General features: G+C 38.8%; 1 protein-coding gene across 9 annotated transcripts in view; it reads left to right on the top strand.

The window, feature by feature from the left end:
• Nucleotides 1–20,288, top strand: part of rad51b (RAD51 paralog B) — a 644,462-nt gene that overhangs the window by 426,727 nt on the left and 197,447 nt on the right. The window lies entirely within an intron of this gene.

Below are 20,288 nucleotides of genomic sequence, written 5' to 3'. Positions count from 1 at the left end.
TTATGGAATAAGTGGTGTTTCCATTTATAAGGGAGACCATACTTCTGGGCAGTGATTATAAGGTGCTAACCATAGAACTAACAGAGAATGCAACCAAAACTCATAGAGAGTATTGGAAATGGACTCTGCAAGAATAAGATGAAATCTGAAAAATCTGAGATAAACCAGATTAAAATATTCTGATCAGAATTGTCTCAGCTGTGGCTTTTGACCCCATTGGATTGACCTGGTGAAGGATTTTCAATATTCTGCCGAGCCTGAACGCAGTGTGGCCCTTCAATCCCATCAGTCTCCAGCCATTGCATGAGGTAGAGGTGTTGGAGAGAAGTGGCAGGAGGTAGTGGTGCCATGGTTGTTGGGTAGATGAGTTCTAAGCAACAAAGAGGATAAGGTGATCATCAACGATGAAAAGCTACACAAGCCAATGAGCTGAAGGATGTGGTTCTCAAGTCGTGGGGTTTAACTCATGGTGAAGTGGGCCTCAACCCTCCAGATAAGATGGTGCAGTGTTCTCATGAACCTTGTGAAAATGATCTCAGCTCATATTCAGCCCAAGCATGCAAGGGTAGGCAAGGAGTTTTGGGCCACAGTCTTCTACTCTACCTGAAAATAGAGCTGACGAGCTCAAGTATTTAGATACCCCTGATCTCAATAATCACACAAAGGAGAAAAAATGGAAATTGGGTTGATATGAAAATTTGTAGGAATAAATAGGTGAGTCTCGAGTGCTTCTGGCCTGAGGAGTGTTGGCTTGATGACATTTACATAGTTCAACTGTCAACCCAGTTCTTTTCCTTCCCCTGATATTCATGAACCACCATTTGAACATTCCTGAAGTCATTCCACTTCTCTTTTCCAGCAAGTGGTAGCTCCTTACTAACTGGCCATTAGTCCATTTTTCCTCTTTATTCTTGGGCACTTTTAGAATTGAAAATGGCCTGTTTCTGGTTCAATTCTGTGGATTCTGAGGTATCTGACAAGGCCAATGTGGGACCTGAGGAGGCAGCCCACAGGCCGTCAGAGGGGTGAGAGGTGGTTCACGAGCAATTGGCCTCCAATAAAGGGTCTCAAAGTTCCAAATTGGCCCTATTCCATGTTGAGCGGGCTTGAGCCAGAAATTCCTCATGTAATTCCCTGATATCATTGCCTTTCTGAATTTGCCTTTCAACAATCTGGTGGTTAGACTTTGCTGTTTCTCTGTATTTGTTGTATGGAAATTTGCTGCTGTTTCCTGCTTTGCAACAACATCAGAAAGACTTCAATAGCTGCAAAGCATGATTTACTATGGATCCAGGTCCTTCCTTGGATGTTTCACTGACTGGTTGCTTCAAATAACTTTGCAACATACCAGAAATGAATAGTCCTGATAAAGACATTCCTCAGCTAAATGTAGCATTCCTGCTTCCCAGAGTTTATCCACTCCAAGCACATGTAATACCAATCCAAGCATAACATCTCTGCACAGACTTGTCTGTAGTTCTGCACTTTATCATTGAAACTAAAAGCTAGCCGTAATGGACCACACGATGTATGTCTGCAGACGTTGTTATCTGATGGAAATATTTCAGTGCCGAATGATCTTGGATAAGGGATTCAGAAAAGAAGTTGACATAATCCAGGATGACACTTCAGTGCTGTATCGCAGGAGTGGTGCAGTGTCACAGATGCCTCTTTCCAAGTGAAATACTAAAGCAATCATCCCCTCTGATGTCATTCCCCACAGCGAGTGCGGCTTCTCATTTTTATATTCATCTGCCTTGGTCATGCTAAGAATATTGTACATGCCTCCCAGTTTCTCCCCTTGCTCTCAGGGGTTATCCCCAACTTCTTGCTCAGATGGACATTGAGGATCCCAGAACATTGTTCAGGAAGGACCTGAGGTGTTTGTTGCTGTAGCAGGTCTACATTTGTTAAATAAAAACAGACAATAATGGACAAATACAATAGGACAAGAGGCATCTGTGGAAAGAGAAAGAAAGGGTTTACTCAACTAAAGACATCTCTTCCACTCCCCATCCCCCCAGCAATCATTCTTTTGGAGGCTTAACACTCTTATTTTGTTCCCCATTCAGATCTGGTGTTGGGTCTTCAACCTGAAATGTTAACTCCAGTTCTCTTCCCACAGATGTAGCCTGATTTAAATGTTTACATTTAAATTTAAATGTTAAATTTTACTTGTGTTTCCATTCCATATGAACTATGTACTGATTTCCATTTTTATGTATAAAATCAATAAAAATATTTTAAAAAGAAAGAAATGTTAAATTTAAATTTAGACATAGAGCATAGTAACAGGCCATTTCAGCCCACGAGACTGTGGTGCCCAATTTACAACCAATTAACCTACACCCCAGTACGTTTCGAACATTAGGAGGAAACTGGAGTCCCCCCTGGGGAAAACCCACACAGACACAGGAGAACGTACCATCTCCTTAGAGATAGCATGGGATTCGAACCCAAATCTGATCACTGGTGCTTAAAGGCATTACGCATCTGCTCAGCATTTTCTATATTTTTTTAGTTAAATGTGGGTTTTGTCAATATTACATAGTGTTTTTGTAAAAATCATCTGAAATAGGATTTAATGTTTCTATATGTATTAATTTATCTGAACAATATAAATTAAGGTAGTTGATTCTGAAATACATTGTTGAGTCAGAATACAGGATGGAGATGGAGAATGTGCTTGCGAGGGGCTGGAACAACAAATTTGCACTCAAGGACCAAGGAGCTTACTGTTGGATTTTAATTTAGAATAGATTTCAGATTTATTGTCAGAGTACATACATGACATCAGATACAACCCTGAGATTCTTTTTCTTGTTGGTGTGGCAGAATTACCATTTATTGCATACACATGTATGCAAATAAAGAAATGTAAACAAACTGACTGTGTAATAGAGAGAGAAAAAAAATCAATAAAGTGCAAAAGTAAGTGTCCTTAAATTAGTCCCTGATTGAGTTTGTGTTGAGGAGTCTGATGTTGGAGGGGTAGCAGCTGCTCTTGTACCTGGTGGTGCGAGTCTTGTGGTACCTATACCTCTTTCCTGATGGTTACAGCAAGAACAGGGTGGATGCTGGCTGATGTTGATCCTTGATGATTGCTGCTGCTTTCCGACAGTAATGTTCTCTGTAGATGTTCTCGATAGTGGGGAGGCTTTTGTCTCCGATATCCCAGGCTGTCCACTATCTTTTGGAGGGTTTTATGCTCAGGAGTATTGGTGCCCACATACCAGTCCATGATGCATACTTTCCACCACACATCTGTAGAAATTTGCCAGGGTTTCCGATATCGTATCAAACCACTGGAAATTCCTGAGGAATTAGAGTGCTGCTGTGCTTTCTTCATGATGCCATTGGTGTGTTGGGTCCAGGAAATATCCTCTGCGAGAGTGACTCCCAAGAACCTAAATGTGTTCACCCCCTCCACCTCTGATCCCACAATGAGCACTGGATTGTAAACCTCTGGCTTTCCCTTCCTGAAGTCAACAATCAGCTCCTTGGTTTTGCTAACATTGAGTGCAAGTTTATTGTTGCTGTACCATTCAGCCAAGTTTTCAATCTCCTTCCTGTATGCTGACTCATCCCCTTTCTTCATACAACCCACTACTCTGGTATCGTCAGCAAATTTGTAAATTATCCTGTTGTCGTAACGTAGTCGTAGTGTATAGCAAGTAGAGCAGGGGGATTAAGAACGCAGCCCTGTTGTCTTCCAGTGCTAATGGAGGTTTGGAAGAGATGTTCATATCAATGTTCACTGATTGTGGTCTGGAGGTGAAGAAATCCAGGATCCAGTTACACACTGGGGTGTTGAGTCTCAGTTGAAGTTAGCTTATCAATTTTGAGGGGACGATGATGTTAAATCCTGAATTGTTGTCGAGGGAGAGAGCATCCTGATGATGGCATTTTTGCTGTCCAAATGTTCCAGGGATTTGTGTAGAGCCATTGATACGATAGGCGAATTGGAATGGATCCATGTCACCGCTCAGACAGTACCTGATATGTTTCAACATTAGCCTTTCAAAACACTTGATATGAGTGCCACACATTGATAATCATTTAGACAGGTTACCACACTCTTTTTTTTTTTTTTTTTTCTTTTTTTAAAAATTTTTTTATTTTTCACACCATAAATCACATTGGCTATTTCTTTTCACATATATACAGTGACTTTTTCTCCCCCCCCCCTTTCCTCCCAAACCACCCCCCCACCCCCCCCTCTCATCCATTTTAGGTATACAATCTAGGTTGCATTAAGCCAGTCAGACAATGTTGTCATTCAACAAAATTACACCAGAAATTCTACTGAGTCCATTCTTTTCTTTCCTTCTCCTTCCATCAACTTAGGTAATGTTTGTCCCCGGTAGGTTTTCGCTATTGTATTTAATGTAAGGCTCCTATACTTGTTCGAATATTTCAATATTATTTCTTAACCAATATGTTATTTTTTCTAATGGAATACATTTATTCATTTAAATTTGGTAGTTTCTTCCTTTTAATTTGGTTATGTATTCCATTAATATTTAAAGACATATAGTTCAGCGTAGCCCTTTTATATTTTGTTTATCTTCTCTTTCCGTTTTTCCATCATTACCTTTCCTCCTTTTCCATTTCTGTTTTCTTATTTTCAACTCTTTATAAGACAACATTCCTACAACATCTAACATTTTCCTTATTCTCCTATTTCTATCTTATTTATCCCCAATCTCCCCTTCACCTCCTGAGTTGTCCTTTATCCCTTGTCGGACAACCACATCTCCCCTCTCCATTTGGATTTGCGAATCCACTCGCAAGCGTCAACTGATTTTGCAGTGACCGCTATTTCCCCCCACCCCGCCTCCCCCAGAAAAGATTTCACTTTTCATATGTCACAAAGGTCCCTCTTTTAATTCCCTCCTTATTCTCTCTATTCCATTACCTTCCCTTATTAATTCTTGTCTATACTATCTATATTTTCCTCTAAGTACAGATACATTCATGTATGCTCATTGTCTCTATTCACTCTTATACCTCTTTACCTGCATACATATCTATCGTGATCATTTTTACTCTCATTACCCGTCTTCATCCCTCAGTCTATTTTTGTCTTTACCCACATACATATCAGTCGTGATCATTTTAACTCTCATTACCCGTCTTCCTCCCTCAGTCTATTTTTGTAATTGTTCTGCAAATTTTCGTGCTTCTTCTGGATCCGAGAATAGTCTGTTTTGTTGTCCTGGAATAAATATTTTCAATACCGCTGGATGCTTTAGTATAAATTTATACCCTTTCTTCCATAAAATCGCCTTTGCTGTATTGAACTCTTTTCTCTTCTTTAGGAGTTCAAAACTTATATCTGGATAAATGAAGATTTTTTGCCCTTTATACTCCAGTGGTTTGTTGCCCTCTCTTACTTTTTCCATTGTCTTCTCCAGTACCTTTTCTCTTGTAGTATATCTTAGGAATTTTACTACAATAGATCTTGGTTTTTGTTGTGGTTGTGGTTTAGAGGCCAATACTCTATGTGCCCTTTCTATTTCCATTTCATGCTGTAGTTCTGGACATCCTAGGGTCTTAGGGATCCACTCTTTTATAAACTCCCTCATATTCTTGCCTTCTTCATCTTCCTTAAGGCCCACTATCTTTATGTTATTTCTTCTGTTATGGTTTTCCATTGTATCTATTTTTTGAGCTAGTAGTTCTTGTGTCTCTTTAGTTTTTTTATTAGATTTCTCCAATTTCTTTTTTAAGTCTTCTACCTCCATTTCTGCTGCTACTGCCCGCTCTTCCATCTTGTCCATTTTTTTTCCCATTTCTGTTAAGGTCATCTCCATTTTAATTATTTTCTCTTCTGTGTTGTTTATTCTTTTTCTTAAATCCTTAAATTCCTGTGTTTGCCATTCTTTAAATGACTCCATGTATCCTTTAATAAGAGCAAGTATATCCTTTACCTTGCCTATCTTTTCTTCTTCTATTTCACCATACTCTTCCTCTTCTTCTTCCTCTGGGTTGACCATCTGTTGTTTCTTTGTTGCCCTTTCCTCCTCTTCTATCTTGTTTCTATTGTCTTCTGTGGTCTCTTCTTGCTGCAGGTGTTCTGCAGCTGTCGTTGCCGGCTGTGGAGATCGACTCCCCAGCTGGTCCCCCCTCCCGTCGGTGTGTTTTTTTTCATTCGCATCGCGCATGCGCGAAGTTTCGCGCATGCGCGGTTGCGCACTTTTGCTCGGCTCTGCGAGCCATTTTTGTAGTCCATTATTTACCGACCTGAGGGAGCGGGTTTCTCTCTCCGCAGCGGGCCTCTTCGGACAGGTAAGGCCTTCACCTTTTTCCTCCTTTGTCTTCTCTTCCTCTCTTCTTACCGTTGCTTTCGACTTTTCTTTTTTTGTCGCCATCTTCTTTCCACCTTTATACTCACTTTTCTGTAACTTTTATTTCTGTGCCTTTGTGTTTTCTCTTGTTTTTCCCGACTTTTCTGGAGAGGGCTGGAGTTCACCGTCCGGCCACTACTCCATCGCGTGACTCCTCTGGTTACCACACTCTTCTTGTACAATTGATGCCTGCTGACTCAATCAACAGAATGGCCTGTTCTTGTGTGGGAAGGAAATATAAAAGTTATTAATATGGCATGACTCTGGCTCATTCTAGGGTGTTTGGGGATTGCCAGTGAGAAAGTTGGGGGCCGTTATGTTAGAAGTCCTGATAAAGAAAATGCCTGATGTGTGACATAGCATAGGTTAAATGTCCATGCTCGTGTCATAATCTCTTTACCCACCTGCTCATGGAGCAATTATGAGGTACTCTGATTAACTGATAGCACTTTATCAAGAGTGCAATAGATAAATATGAATCAGGTTCCAAACAAAGTGGCTAAATCTCATTTGGTGCTTCATGTAGCTGTGAAAAGGCTTACATATTCATTGCCATTGAATTACTCTTCATGAAAACAATTACCGTATATACTCGTTAATTGTCGATACTGTGTAACAGTGAATTCCCCCCCACCCCATTTTTTAGCCTTGGGTGTTTTTTGCTTAACCCATGTAAAAGTCAACCCTCCTAATTTTGGCCTCGGCCACCTGCCCATCCAAGCTCCTGACCGCGGATCTGCATACCAGCGCCCACACATCCAAGCTCCTGACCACGGATTCTCGCTCTGCTGCCCATCAATCCAACCCCCCAATCGCAGATCCTCGCACCAGTATCTGCCATCCAAACTCCCGACTGCAGATTCTCAAGCCCCTGGCGCCTGCCCATCTGAATTCTCAACTGCGGATCCTCACACCAGTGCCCGACCATCTGACCGTGGGTCCTAGCCCTGACGCCAGCCCAACTGAACTCCAGACCGTGCATCCTCGATCCAGCATCCAGCAACTGAACTCCCGACTGCAGATCCTCATCTAGGCCGCCCGCCCATCTAAATTACCAAAGCTCTGACCATGAACTTACCATCTGGTCCCATCCATCTGAGCTCCCAATGTCTTCAACGACGCAAGTACTTAAGAAGTCAAAAGTTAGACCCGTGTAAAAGTCAACCCCTCCTCTTTTATTCCCCCAAAAATTTGACAATTATACGAATATATACGGTATCTATCAAACTACATATGCAAGGTAAGTGCACAGTTTGACAAGAAAAACCTGCTTTTCTGTAGAGTAGACTGATAGGGTCTGATTGTATCTGCTGATCAAGTTCATTATCACTTGATTGTACACATACAGACAATGGCCATGATGCACACATAATACATAGCACCTAAAAAATCACATATATATAGGAAAGATATAATTTTAAATAAACATATATATATATATATATATATATATGTATTTTTTTTTTAATGACTTACTTGGTTGTAGGGTACTGTTCATCAATCTCACAGCCTTCGGGAAGAAGCTATTTCCCAGCCTGGAGATCCCGATTTGATGTTCCTGTACCTCCATGATGGTAATGGATCAAAGATACCGTGTGTTGAATGGTAGGGTCCTCAATAATTTTTTGAGTCCTTTTTAAGCAATGCTGCGAATGAATGTCTTCAGTACAGGAAAACAAAATCCCAGTGTTCTTCTCGGTCATTTCAGAATCAGAATAAGAATTTATTGTCATGAACAAGTCATAAAATTTGGTGTTTTGCGGCAGCATCACAGTGTAAACACTCATATTATAACCACCTTACAACAATAGTATATATTAAAAAAAATAATAGTGGACAAAATGTAAGGCAGTGTCTTTGGATCATTGAACATTCAGGAATCTGATGGCAACAGGGAAGAAGCTGTCCTTGAGGCATTGAGTGCTTGCCTTTAGGCTCCTGTATCTTTTTTCCGCAATGGTAGCAGAGTGAAGAGGGCATGGCCTGGGTCGTAGAGGCTCTTTGAGGATAGAGGCTGCTTTTTTAAGACACCGCCTTATGTAGATGTCCTTGATGGAGTGGTCTAGTGTCTGTGATGTCTGGAGTTTATTCTTGTCCTGAGAGTTGGTGCCTCCATGCCAGGCAATGATGCAATCAGCCAGAATGATCTCCATGGTTCACTTATAGGTTTTCGAGAGTTTCTGGTGACATACCAAATCTCCTCAGACACATCAAAAAGTATAGCCACTGGCGAGCCTTCTTTGTGATTGCATTAACATGGAGGCTCCAGGACAGACCCTTGGAGATGTTGGCACTCAAGAATTTGAGTTCTTGACCCTCTCCACTGCTGAATCCTTGATGAGGACTGGGTCATGTTCCTCTGACTTCCTTGTGAAGCCCACTATCATCTCCTTGGTTTTGCTAACATTGAGTGCAAGGTTGTTGTCATTACACCATTCAACAAGCTGATCTATCTCCCTCCTGTACGTTTCCTTATTGTCGTTTGTGATCTGCCGACAACTGTGGTGTCATTGGCAAACTTGTAGATAGCACTGTAATTGTGCCTGGCCACACAGTCATGGGTGTATAATGAATAGAGAAGTGGGCTAAGCATGAATCCTTATGGTGGGCCTGTGTTAATGATCAGAGAGGAGATGTTGTTTCCAATTCGTACTGACTGTGGTCTTCCGATGAGAAAGTCAAGGATCCAGTTGCAGAGTGGGGTATAGAGGCCTAGAGTTTATAGCTTCTTGACCAGCACTGAGGAAATAATGGTATTGAAGGCCAAGCTGTAGTCTATGAAGAGCAGCCGTATGTATGAGTTGCTGTTTTCTAGGTGATCCAGATCTTAGTGGAGAGTTAAAGATATTGCATCTGCTGTGGAGCGATTGTGATGATAGGCCAATTGTAGTCGGTCAGATCTTTGCTTAGTTACGTGATAATTCTGGCCATGACCAGCCTCTCAAAGCTTTTCATCATAGTATAAGTTAATGCTACTGGGCAGTAGTCATTGAGGTAGCTCACACTACTCTTCTTGGGTTCCAGGATGGTTGATGCTCTTTTGAGGCAGGGGAAAACCTCTGACTGCAGCAATGAGAATGAACAAAGAAAATGTCTGTGAACACTCTGGCTAGTTGGTTGGTGCAGATTTTCAGTACCCTCCCAGGTACACTGTCAGGCTCTGACCCCTTTGTTGATCCTCTGTATTGGTATCGAGTCCGTTGCTTCACAGCTACCAAACCATGCAGTGATATATATCAATGAAGCCGGTATAGTGATTGCTGAACTCAAGGAATTTTGTAAAGTTGACACCCTTTGCCAAGCAGCCTATGTTGTGGCCCTTTCTGCCAGCTAAAAAACCAACAGACAGCAGTTTGGGTGTCCTGGCCCACATCTGACTGTTGATGGGCCCCCTGATCCATTCCTGGCCTTAATGCTTTTCTCGACCAGCACAAGAGTATTAGATTTGTACTGCATAGAAACAGGCACTTTGGAGTGGTAGAATCTGGGGGTGGGAGGAGGTGGAGGGGTGGATGGGAGTTGATGGGAATGCGAGGAAAATAAAATGGGATTAAAGTAAGTTAGGGTGTGTGGATGATTGATGCTCAATATGGACTCAGAGGAACGAAGGGGCTGATCCTATGGCTTTAACTTATCTCCCATAGCATGCTCTTGGTTATTGCTAAGATTTACAAGCCGAGGTCAGAAGCTGATTTTGACATTCTTGATGCTTCCAGAACCTCGAGCCTGTGTTAACAGTTGTCATGCTATTGCTGCTGTCTAATAGCTCCAGTTCAGTGGTTCCAGAAAAAAGTCTTTCCATTCTTATCAACTATCAAATATCCGGACATCATGAAAATTTTAACTCTCCAGTATCAAGAATAGTGCAGGCTGGGACCTTTGAAATTCTACAGTTTATTTTCCCAGAGTTGAATACTTGGCAGTAGTTTGGGGCACTTATTCCCTTTCTATATTTGTTATGATCTATTGTTATGGAGTCCAGAGGACCCCAAAAACCAGCAGTAATAGATATGCATCACAACACAGGGTTACTTAAACAAAAGTCGTTTTTAATTATAATTGAACAAGGAAAGAGAAATAAACTTTAACTTATTACTTAACCTACCTAACCAACCTAATCCCCCCTCTAATACTAAGTGCAGGTGTGTGTAATGTATATTTAAGATTAGAAGAGTTCTTTGGATCAGAGTCCAATCTCACTGGTTACAGGCAATTCTTGTACTGTGCACAGAAATTAGCATTAACAAAGTTCACCAGCCTTTGGTACTTAACATGCAAATGGTTATCACTCAGGAAGGTTCTTGTTGGTTTTCAGAGAGAGAGATTCCTTCCCCAACTGATTCCTTCTCAATCAGTCTTGCTGTGAAACTTGCCCCCTTCAGGGTTCTCCAGATGATCCTCTTTCTTTCAGGTCACCTTTCAGACCGCCAATCTCCTCCTTTGACCAGGCAGCCTTCCAAAGTTTGCCAGCTTGTCCTTCTGGAATTGATTTCTGTTTCCTCTCTCTCTGTTTCACACCCTCCTTTCAAAGCAAAACTCTTCTCCTCTGCCTGCAAAGATCACATGCTCTCCCAGGCAAGCTGCTGTCGATACTTTGTTGCCTCTTGCAAAAAGCACTTTGCAAAAGTCCTGCAAATATTCTGTGTTTTAAAATGTGTGTGTGCGAGCTGCTCTAACCATTCCTCCCAAACAACCACTAAATACTCTGTCACACTATGTTAATAAAGTTTGTTTAATTTTTAAAAAAATGTTACTTCAACACATGAAATGATGGGGTCTTAATTGAGTCTAACTTGATCATTCATACCCAGACTCATCAGTACCAGTAAAGAGCAGCTTTCCAGTTTGCTCTTGTTTATTTTAATGTGTTGTTATTATTTTGCCATGCTCATTTAACAATCCTGGGTAAAGGTGTCTTTCTTTTGGATAGTCAGCCAACTTAAAAAGTTATAATAGGTTGCAGTGCTCTTGACCGTGATCCCAGCTCCCCTCCCCCATTGAATGTCTGCATGTGTTCTCCCTATGACACCATGGGTTCCCTTACCCATGAGCTGCTTGGTTTCTTCCCACATCCCATACTCTTGATTAATTACCAAGTCTATCTTACTCCTAGTGTCTAGGTTGGAGAATCAGGCCAGTGGTAAGTAAGGGGTAGTGGTGGAAGCTGATGAGTTTGTGACAATGTAGGTTTCAGGTAAATAACTGGTAGGGAAAGGGGTGCTACAAGTGGGAATCCTCTGATGGGGTAGAAAACCTCCCTCCATGAGAAATAACTTAAGAAAGCTTAACACCCTGGGATGAGATTCTACCAATTGGACATGGTAGCAGGACATGAGCTGCTCCCAGTGGAGCAGATGACTTTCTTTTATTTTAATTTTTTGAAAATTTTATTTATTAATATCTACATACATTTCAAATTAAATGCATTACAAAATAGATACTAAATAATTTTCAATTTTCACTCCCTCCACCTCCCACCATCCCTAACTACTGGTGATAGAAAAAATAAAAGAAAAAATACACTCATCATAACCATAATATTTCTTGATGAAAGTACCATATTTTCAAGGGGGGGATTGGATTAGAAGGTCTGGATTAGGCTATATTCATAAATCTCATATAAGGCTCCCATATTTGACAAAATTTATCATAATCACCTCTCATAAGTAATTTTTTTCTCATGGGAGACAATATTTTATTTCATTAAACCATTCTTATATTTTAACATTATTTTTCAATGTTTTAGTTACACACTTTCTCACTATTGCTGTTGGTAGACTCACAATCTTTTTATTATATTTTTTGAATTCCAGCTTAGTATCTTCATCATATTTATTACCCAACAAAAAGATTCTTGGATCTAATTTAATCTTCACTTTTAATATCTTCTCTAAAATAACACATATTTCTCTCCAAAAATCTTTTACCTTTTCACACGACCATACTGAATGCAAAAAAATTATCAACCTCTTTTTTACATCTAAAACATTGAGCAGAAAAATTCAAATTAAATTTATTCAATTTATATGGTGTATAATACATTTGGTGTAAAAATTTATATTGAACTATTTGATATCTAGCATTAATTGTATTAGTTCCACTATCTCTACATAATTTCATCCATATTTCTTCTTGAAGTTATATGCTTAATTCCTGTTGCCATTTCAATTTAGTTTTGTACAAATCTTTCTTTTCCTAAATTTCTTGTAATTTATTATACATAGTAGTTATAAATTTAAAAATAATAATGGTATCTGTTATAACGTATTAAAATTGACTATATTTCAGAAGCCTCAAGTTCATTCCTATTTTTCCATCAAATATGATCATAATTGATAATATGTAAATAATGTATTATGTAATATCCCATATTTCTCCTTTAATTGATCAAATGTCATAAGCAATGAACCTCTAAAATATTCGTATTTTCTCTGTACCCTTTTCATACCAATTGTCAAATGAATAATTATTCATTGTAAACGGAAGAAGGTGATTCTGTTTTATAGTCAATTGAGCCAACTGATAATTCCTTATACCTCTTTCCACATGTATCCCATTCCATATTCGAAACAAATGCCTTAAAATTGGTATTTGTTTTCTACCTTTAAAATTTTTCTAATTCCATTTATACAATATTTGCTCTGGACTTTCTTCACCTATATTATTCATCTCAATGTCTACCAAAGATACTTTTTCTTCCCTTTAATACAAAGCTCAATTGAGCTGCCTTATAAAAACTTTTAAAATTTGGTAATCTCAAGCTCCCTTGATCTTTATTCCATGTCAACTTTTCCATACTTATCTTTGCTGACTTTCCTTTCTATAAAAACTCCCAATATTCTTATTTAATTGTCTGAAAAACATTTCAGGTACCTGAATTTGTAATGTTTGAAATAAGTATTGAATTCTGGGGAAAATATTCATTTTAACACAATTCACCTGGCCTATTAACTTTATTGGTAATTCCTTCTATCTTTTTAAAATCTTCCTCCAATCTTTTTGAAAGTGGTATATAATTCAATTTATACAAACCATTCAATTGAATGATTACCATTATACCCAGATATTTAACCCCTTCATTTTTACATTTATATGTTACTAACTTTTTTACATTGTGTATAAGCTGCATTAACCAACGGCATCATGAAGGATCTCAACACCTCTCGTTGCCTCAGTAGAGCACAAGCAATAATAAAGGACCCCACCCATCCTGCCCTGCATCTGTTTGACCTACTATGCTCTGGCAGATGCTACAGGTCAATAAAGACAAGAACAAACAGACTCAGAAACTGTTTTTTCCCCCAGGCTGTTCACATAAAGGACATAAACAGCACTGTAAATTAAATTATTTATTTAACTTCTGTGGTGCTGCCTGTGGTTGCGTTGCTGCATTGGTAACCTTGAACTGCTGTCTTTTTAATCTTGTTGTATAACTTGTACAATGACAATAAAGCTATTTGAAGATTTGAAGATCATTTCACTTTTATCCACATTAACCTTATATCCTGAAACTAATCCATATTCTATTAATCTTTAATTTAATCTATTCAATAAAATTTCAGGTTTAATCAAATATACTATCACATCATCCACAAAAAAGATTAAATTTATGAACCCTAACCCCTATCTTAAAACCTGTAATTTCCTCATCTCTTTGAATTATTTCAGCTAACGGTTCTATTCCCAATACAAATAAGAATGGTGAAAGTGGGCAATCCTGCCTAGAAGACCTTTATAATCTAATCAGACCCGACATTTGACCATTTACTATTACTTTAGCCTTTGGTTCATTAAATTCCTCTTATGAATGCCTCAGGAAATCAAAACTTGTATAATACCTTAAATAGAAAGTCCCATTCTAATCTATCAAATGCTCTTTCTGCATCTGAAGTAATTGCCATCGCTGGAACTTTTTTGAGCCACATTTATCAAATGTAAAAATCTCACTATATTATCTGCTGCCTTTCTTTATGTAATAAACCCTGTCTGGTCCATATTAATCAATTTTATAAGTATCTTAACCAAATGATTAGCCCACAATTTGGATACAATTTTATAATTTATATTTAACAAAGCTATTAGTCTCTATGAAGCTGTTTGTAATAGATCTTTTCCCTTTTTTGGTATTACCATTATCAATGCTATCTTAAAGGATTCTGGTGCATCATTTACTTCTTTTATTTGCTCTAATATCTCTTTAAAGATTGGTACCAACAATTCCTTAAATTCCTTAAAAAATTCTGCTGGAAAACCATCTTCTCCTGGTGCTTTATTATTTTTCAATGTTTTCAGAACATCATATATCTCAGCTTCTGTAAATTAATTAGATAATTCTCCCCTCTCCTCTTCACACAAATTTGGTAATTGGATTTGTTGCAAATATTGCTCTATTTTAATTTCATCTTGTTTTAACTCAGACATATATCTTCTCATAAAACTCTAAAATTTTCATTTATTTTCTTCAACATAAACTAACTGACCATTCTTGTCTTTCATTGCTACTATAGTTCTAGATACCTGTTCCTTCTTTAACTGCCATGCCAACACCTTATGAGCTCTTTATCCCAATTCATAATACCTCTGTTTAGTTCACAAAATATCTTTCAACTTTATATGCTTGTATCATATTAAGCTTGACCTTTTTTCTTTCCATTAATTTCTTCCTTTTCTCGTTTGGACTAATTTATATTTTCTCTAAATCAGTAATTTCCTTTTCTCATTAATCTACTTCCTTTAAATAATTAGTCCTCTCAAATATGCCTTTAAAGCATCCCATATAACAAATTTATTCTTTACCAAATCTTTATTATTTTCCATGAAAAACTTAATTTAACTTAATTTGTTAAAAAACAAAATCACAAAAATCTTTCCTTTTTATCAATACCTTTATTAATCTCCACCTATATCCATTAATTTTATCTTCTTCAGATACTATTGACAATAACAATGGGGAATGGTCCGAGATAGAACATGCCAAATATTCCACCTGTTTTACTCCAGATTGAACTTGAGCTGTCAATAAAAACATGTCAATTCGTGAATATGTCTTATGTTGAAAAGAATAAAATGAATAATCTCTTTCAGTCATATGAATTTTCCTCCAACTATCTATCAATCCCATATCTATCATTAATTCTTTTACTTCTTTAGATACTTTATCTCCTACATATTTTCCCAATCTGTCTATTTTTGAATTTAACATCAAATTTAAATCTTCTCCCATCAAGATTTTACTATTGGCATTTGATAATTTCATAAAAATGTCCTGCATAAATCTACTATCTTCTATATTTAGAGCATATAAATTCAACAAGGTCCAATTTTCTGAGTATATCTGACATTTTACCATAACATATCCTCCTGCCATGACCTTTTCTACATTTAAAATTTTTACTGGTAGATTTTTATGTAATAATATTGCAACTCCTCGAGCCTTTGAATTAAATGAAGCCACCACTACTTTACCCATCTAATTCCTTTGTAATTTATCTAATTCCTTCTCCATATCTAAACTAAATGCATTTCTTGTAAAAAATCTATATCTATATTCTTTTTTTCATAAATACCAATATCTTTTTATGTTTTATTTGATTTTGTATCCTGTTAACATTAAAACTCACAAAATTAATGTTCCCAACCATTTTCAATCAAATTAATTATCTACTTATCAAACCTTCATCCTCCAAATCCATTTTTAACATAACAGGCATTATTCTTCATTAGATCTATTATACGAATAAATGTGTGGAAAAAAGAAAAGTCTACAAAACAATAAACAATAGAATTCCCCAAAAAAAACGCACACAAAAAAAATACCCTTTTTATCACCCTTATTTATAGGAGTGGTTGTCCAGCCTACACCCGCACACATGATTCGGTGGCAGCCAGCACACATTTCCTTTATACCCTCCCCCCTGAATCTTATGCTGACCATCCTTTACATATGTCATCAGTTACTTAACTGCCTATTGATCTTAAATAAACACATAATCTTCCAATTTTACCATCAAACCAAACAGTATACCTCCTCATCCCTTACTGCCCATATTAACAGGTTACCCCTTGCTTCCCAACTTAACAGGCAAAGATTCAGCAAAAACTTTTGCTTCATCAGGATCTGAAAAAAATCTATGCTTATCATCAAGAGAAAATTTCAATACAGCAGAATATCTCAAAACAAATGCATATCCCTTCTTCCACAAAATGTTTTTAACTACATTAAATTCCTTTCTCTTTTTCAGCAGTTCAAAACTTATATCCAGATATTGTTTCCATTGTAAATCAGTAGGGCTTGTCTTGCCTTCACTTGCTTTGCTGCTAGTTCCACGACTTTCTCTCTCACCTCATAGCAAAGGAAATTGACCAATATTGGACGAATGTTTTGACCTTCTTGTGGTTTTGGTCTTAAAGCTCTATGCGCTCTTTCAATTTCAATGTCTCCTTTAAATTCTTCCATTCCCAGTATTTATGGTATCCAACTTTGTAAAAATTTCTTCATGTCCTGACCTTCATCACCTTCTCTGAGCCCCACAATCTTGATGTTATTTCAGAGCCAGCTCTTCAGCGCTTGACGTCTTGTTTTGCGGAAACTGCCAAAACGTTTGGCCTGGAAGTCAGCCTGAAGAAAACTCAGGTCCTCCATCAGCCAGCTCCCCACCATGACTACCAGCCCCCCCACATCTCCATCAGGCACACAAAACTCAAAACGGTCAACCAGTTTATCTATCTAGGCTGCACCATTTCATCGGATGAAAGGATCGACAACGAGATAGACAACAGACTCCCCAAGGCAAATAGCGCCTTTGGAAGACTACACAAAAGAATCTGGAAAAACAACCAACTGAAAAACCTCACAAAGATAAGCGTACACAGAGCCGTTGTCATACCCACATTCCTGTTCGGCTCCGAATCATGGGTCCTCTACCGGCATCACCTACGGCTCCTAGAACACTTCCACCAGCGTTGTCTCCGCTCCATCCTCAACATTCATTGGAGCGACTTCATCCCTAACATGGAAGTACTCGAGATGGCAGAGGCCGACAGCATCGAATCCAAGCTGTTGAAGATCCAACTGCGCTGGGTAGGTCACGTCTCCAGAATGGAGGACCATCGCCTTCCCAAGATCGTGTTATATGGCGAGCTCTCCACTGGCCATCGTGTCAGAGGTGCACCAAAGAAAAGGTACAAGGACTGCCTAAAGAAATCTCTTGGTGCCTGCCACATTGACCACCGCCAGTGGGCTGATAACGCCTCAAACCGTGCATCTTGGCGCCTCACAGTTCGGCGGGCAGCAACCTCCTTTGAAGAAGACCACAGAGCCCACCTCACTGACAAAAGACAAAGGAGGAAAAACCCAACACCCAACCCCAACCAACCAATTTTCCCCTGCAACCGCTGCAACCGTGTCTGCCTGTCTGGCATTGGACTTGTCAGCCACAAACGAGCCTGCAGCTGACGTGGACATTTACCCCTCCGTAAATCTTCGTCCGTGAAGCCAAGCCAAAGATAATTTTCCACAGTGTCCATCTTCTGACTAAACTGATTCTTCATTATTTTTGATTCTGCTTGCAAGTTTTTCCCCTGGTGTTTTAGTTGCTGTATTTCCAATTCATTTCCTTTTATTCTTTCTGCCATAACTTCTCATTTCTTATCCATTTGCTTTACGGTATTCTGCACTTGACCTGTCACATCTCTGGTTTCTGTCATTTTATCAGATATGACTTTAAGAGTCTGTTGCAATGATTTTTCCAGAGATAACTGCAGATTATCCATATATATATTTTGACCTCTGAATCGAATAATAAAGTTTCTTTACCAACTTCTCTGAATCCTCGTTCTGTGCCCGATTCAACTTCTACCTCTATTAACTCTTCACTGGGTTCTCCCCCGGAGCAGTCAGGTTCAGGATATTTTTTTAAAAGTGCCTACGTTTTTTCTTTCTTCTCTGCATATGCGCGACTCCTCACGTCAGTGCAGTAGATGCTCTTCTTCAGTTGGCAGCAGCCATTGTTGGTGGAGACCCTGAGTGAAAGAACTCAAGGTCTCTCCAACTCCATGGCATTCACTGCAGAGGACCAACCTACGAAGAGCTCCAGGCTCCTTCTTTGAGGTAGGCTTTATTTCTTTCTCCTTGTCTTTTTCTTTTTTCGGCTCCAGTGCTGTAACAAGTTTTTCCTTCTTCGGTGACATCCTGTTTTTTTTCCATCTCTTCCGATGGTTTCTTTCACTGTCCTTTTAAACTTTTCTATTTTTTTTTACTTTTTTAAAACCTTTTCAGGGAGAATAGGGATTACGTTACTAACTCCACATCATCATGTGACACACCCCCATTACTTTCTTTTATTGTCAGGAGTTACATTGAATGAGGTGCTCGATCTATCATGTAAAGGGGTTAAAAAAAAGTGGAGAGGCTGAGGTTTAAGGAGGAAAGGACAGATCCAGGGCTTTAACAGCTGAAAGCGTGGCTGTCGACAGGCGAGTCCTTAAAATTCACAGATGATCAAGAGGACAAAGTGTGCAGATATCTCAGCATTATGGTGTAAATTAATAATATTGGGAGGATGGTCAGGTTGAGGGGTGGAGGGAGGGCTTTTGTGATTTAATTATTAACATATTTCCACACTGGACCTGGTAGGTGTATACTCGTGTAATGTAGAGGAAACTGCAAAATGTACTCTTTATTGTCTTGCTTTTTCAATCTCTTGTCCTTAACTTTTGAAACAGTCTGCAATGAAAACCTTGACAGTTTATGGCCAAAGGTGATGAAAGGTCCAACTGTCACATGCACTGAAGTAACATTCCCAATTCATTTTGTGGCACGTACAGAACTGTTGACAAGTGGAACATCACACCACAGCTTTACAGAGCCAATGCTTAGACTGTATCTGAAGTGCTGTCAGCACCCTAGGAAAGATTAGGGTTGAAGGAAATGTAAATTAAAGTTATGAGGAGTTTATGCCCAAACTAGAATTGTAATGTCTAAACAGAGGTGGGCAACATTTCTTAAAAACTCACATTCCACCTTATTTTTCCCTATGCCATAAGTGCTCTGTGATTAATAAGGGATTACTTAAGGTGGTATATGAGTGGGAAGGGAAAGTTGAGAATCACTGCTCTCGTCTCAATTTTTACTGAAATATTTTGCTTGAGAAGAATTGTCCTTGGCCCATTTCCTTTGGAGTTATGAAACTGTACACTTAACGAGTCAATGAGTTGTGATTAAAACAGTGGTCTTCAAACTTTTTCTTTCCACTCACATACCAATTTAAGCAATCCGTTACTAATCACAAAGCACCTATGGCAACCTTTTTTTTAAAAATCATACTCCACCTTAAGTATTATCTTAAGTATCCCTATGCCATAAGTGCTCTGTGGTTGGTAAGGGATTGCTTAAAGTGCTATGTGAGTGGAAAGAAAAAGTTTGAAAATCACTGTTTTAATCATACCTAATTGACTCGTTATGTGCACGGTTTCATAACTCCAAAGGAAATGGGCCAATGACAATTTTTCTCAAGCAAAATATTTCAGTAACAATTGGGTCTAGAGCAGTAGTTCTTAGCCTTCCCTACCTTTCCCTTCCCACTCACATATCACCTCTGATAGCTTAGAGGTTAGAACATTGGTCTTGTAAACCAGGGGTTGTGCATTCATTCCTCACTGGGGCCTCATTTCTGTGAGGAGTGCCAGACAAAGTGGTGACTCTCATGGTTTTTAGACTGCAGGCATGCAATGGCACAATCAACAAAATCTGCGGTTACATGGGCAGTCTAAAAAGGAAAGTCCAGGAATTTTTAGTCAATTCCTGCACCCGCGATTTATCCTGCAAGATCTCTACTACTTTTCGGGGGAAGCTTGCAGTCTAAATCACACCGCAAAACTCACCTCATGAATTTGACATCCAGCTGATTATGCAGGCCATGTTGCTCCATGTAAAAGCAC

Source organism: Narcine bancroftii, chromosome 2, assembly GCF_036971445.1.
Source record: "Narcine bancroftii isolate sNarBan1 chromosome 2, sNarBan1.hap1, whole genome shotgun sequence".
Lineage (NCBI taxonomy): Eukaryota > Metazoa > Chordata > Chondrichthyes > Torpediniformes > Narcinidae > Narcine > Narcine bancroftii.
This window is presented reverse-complemented; position numbering and strand designations above follow the sequence as displayed.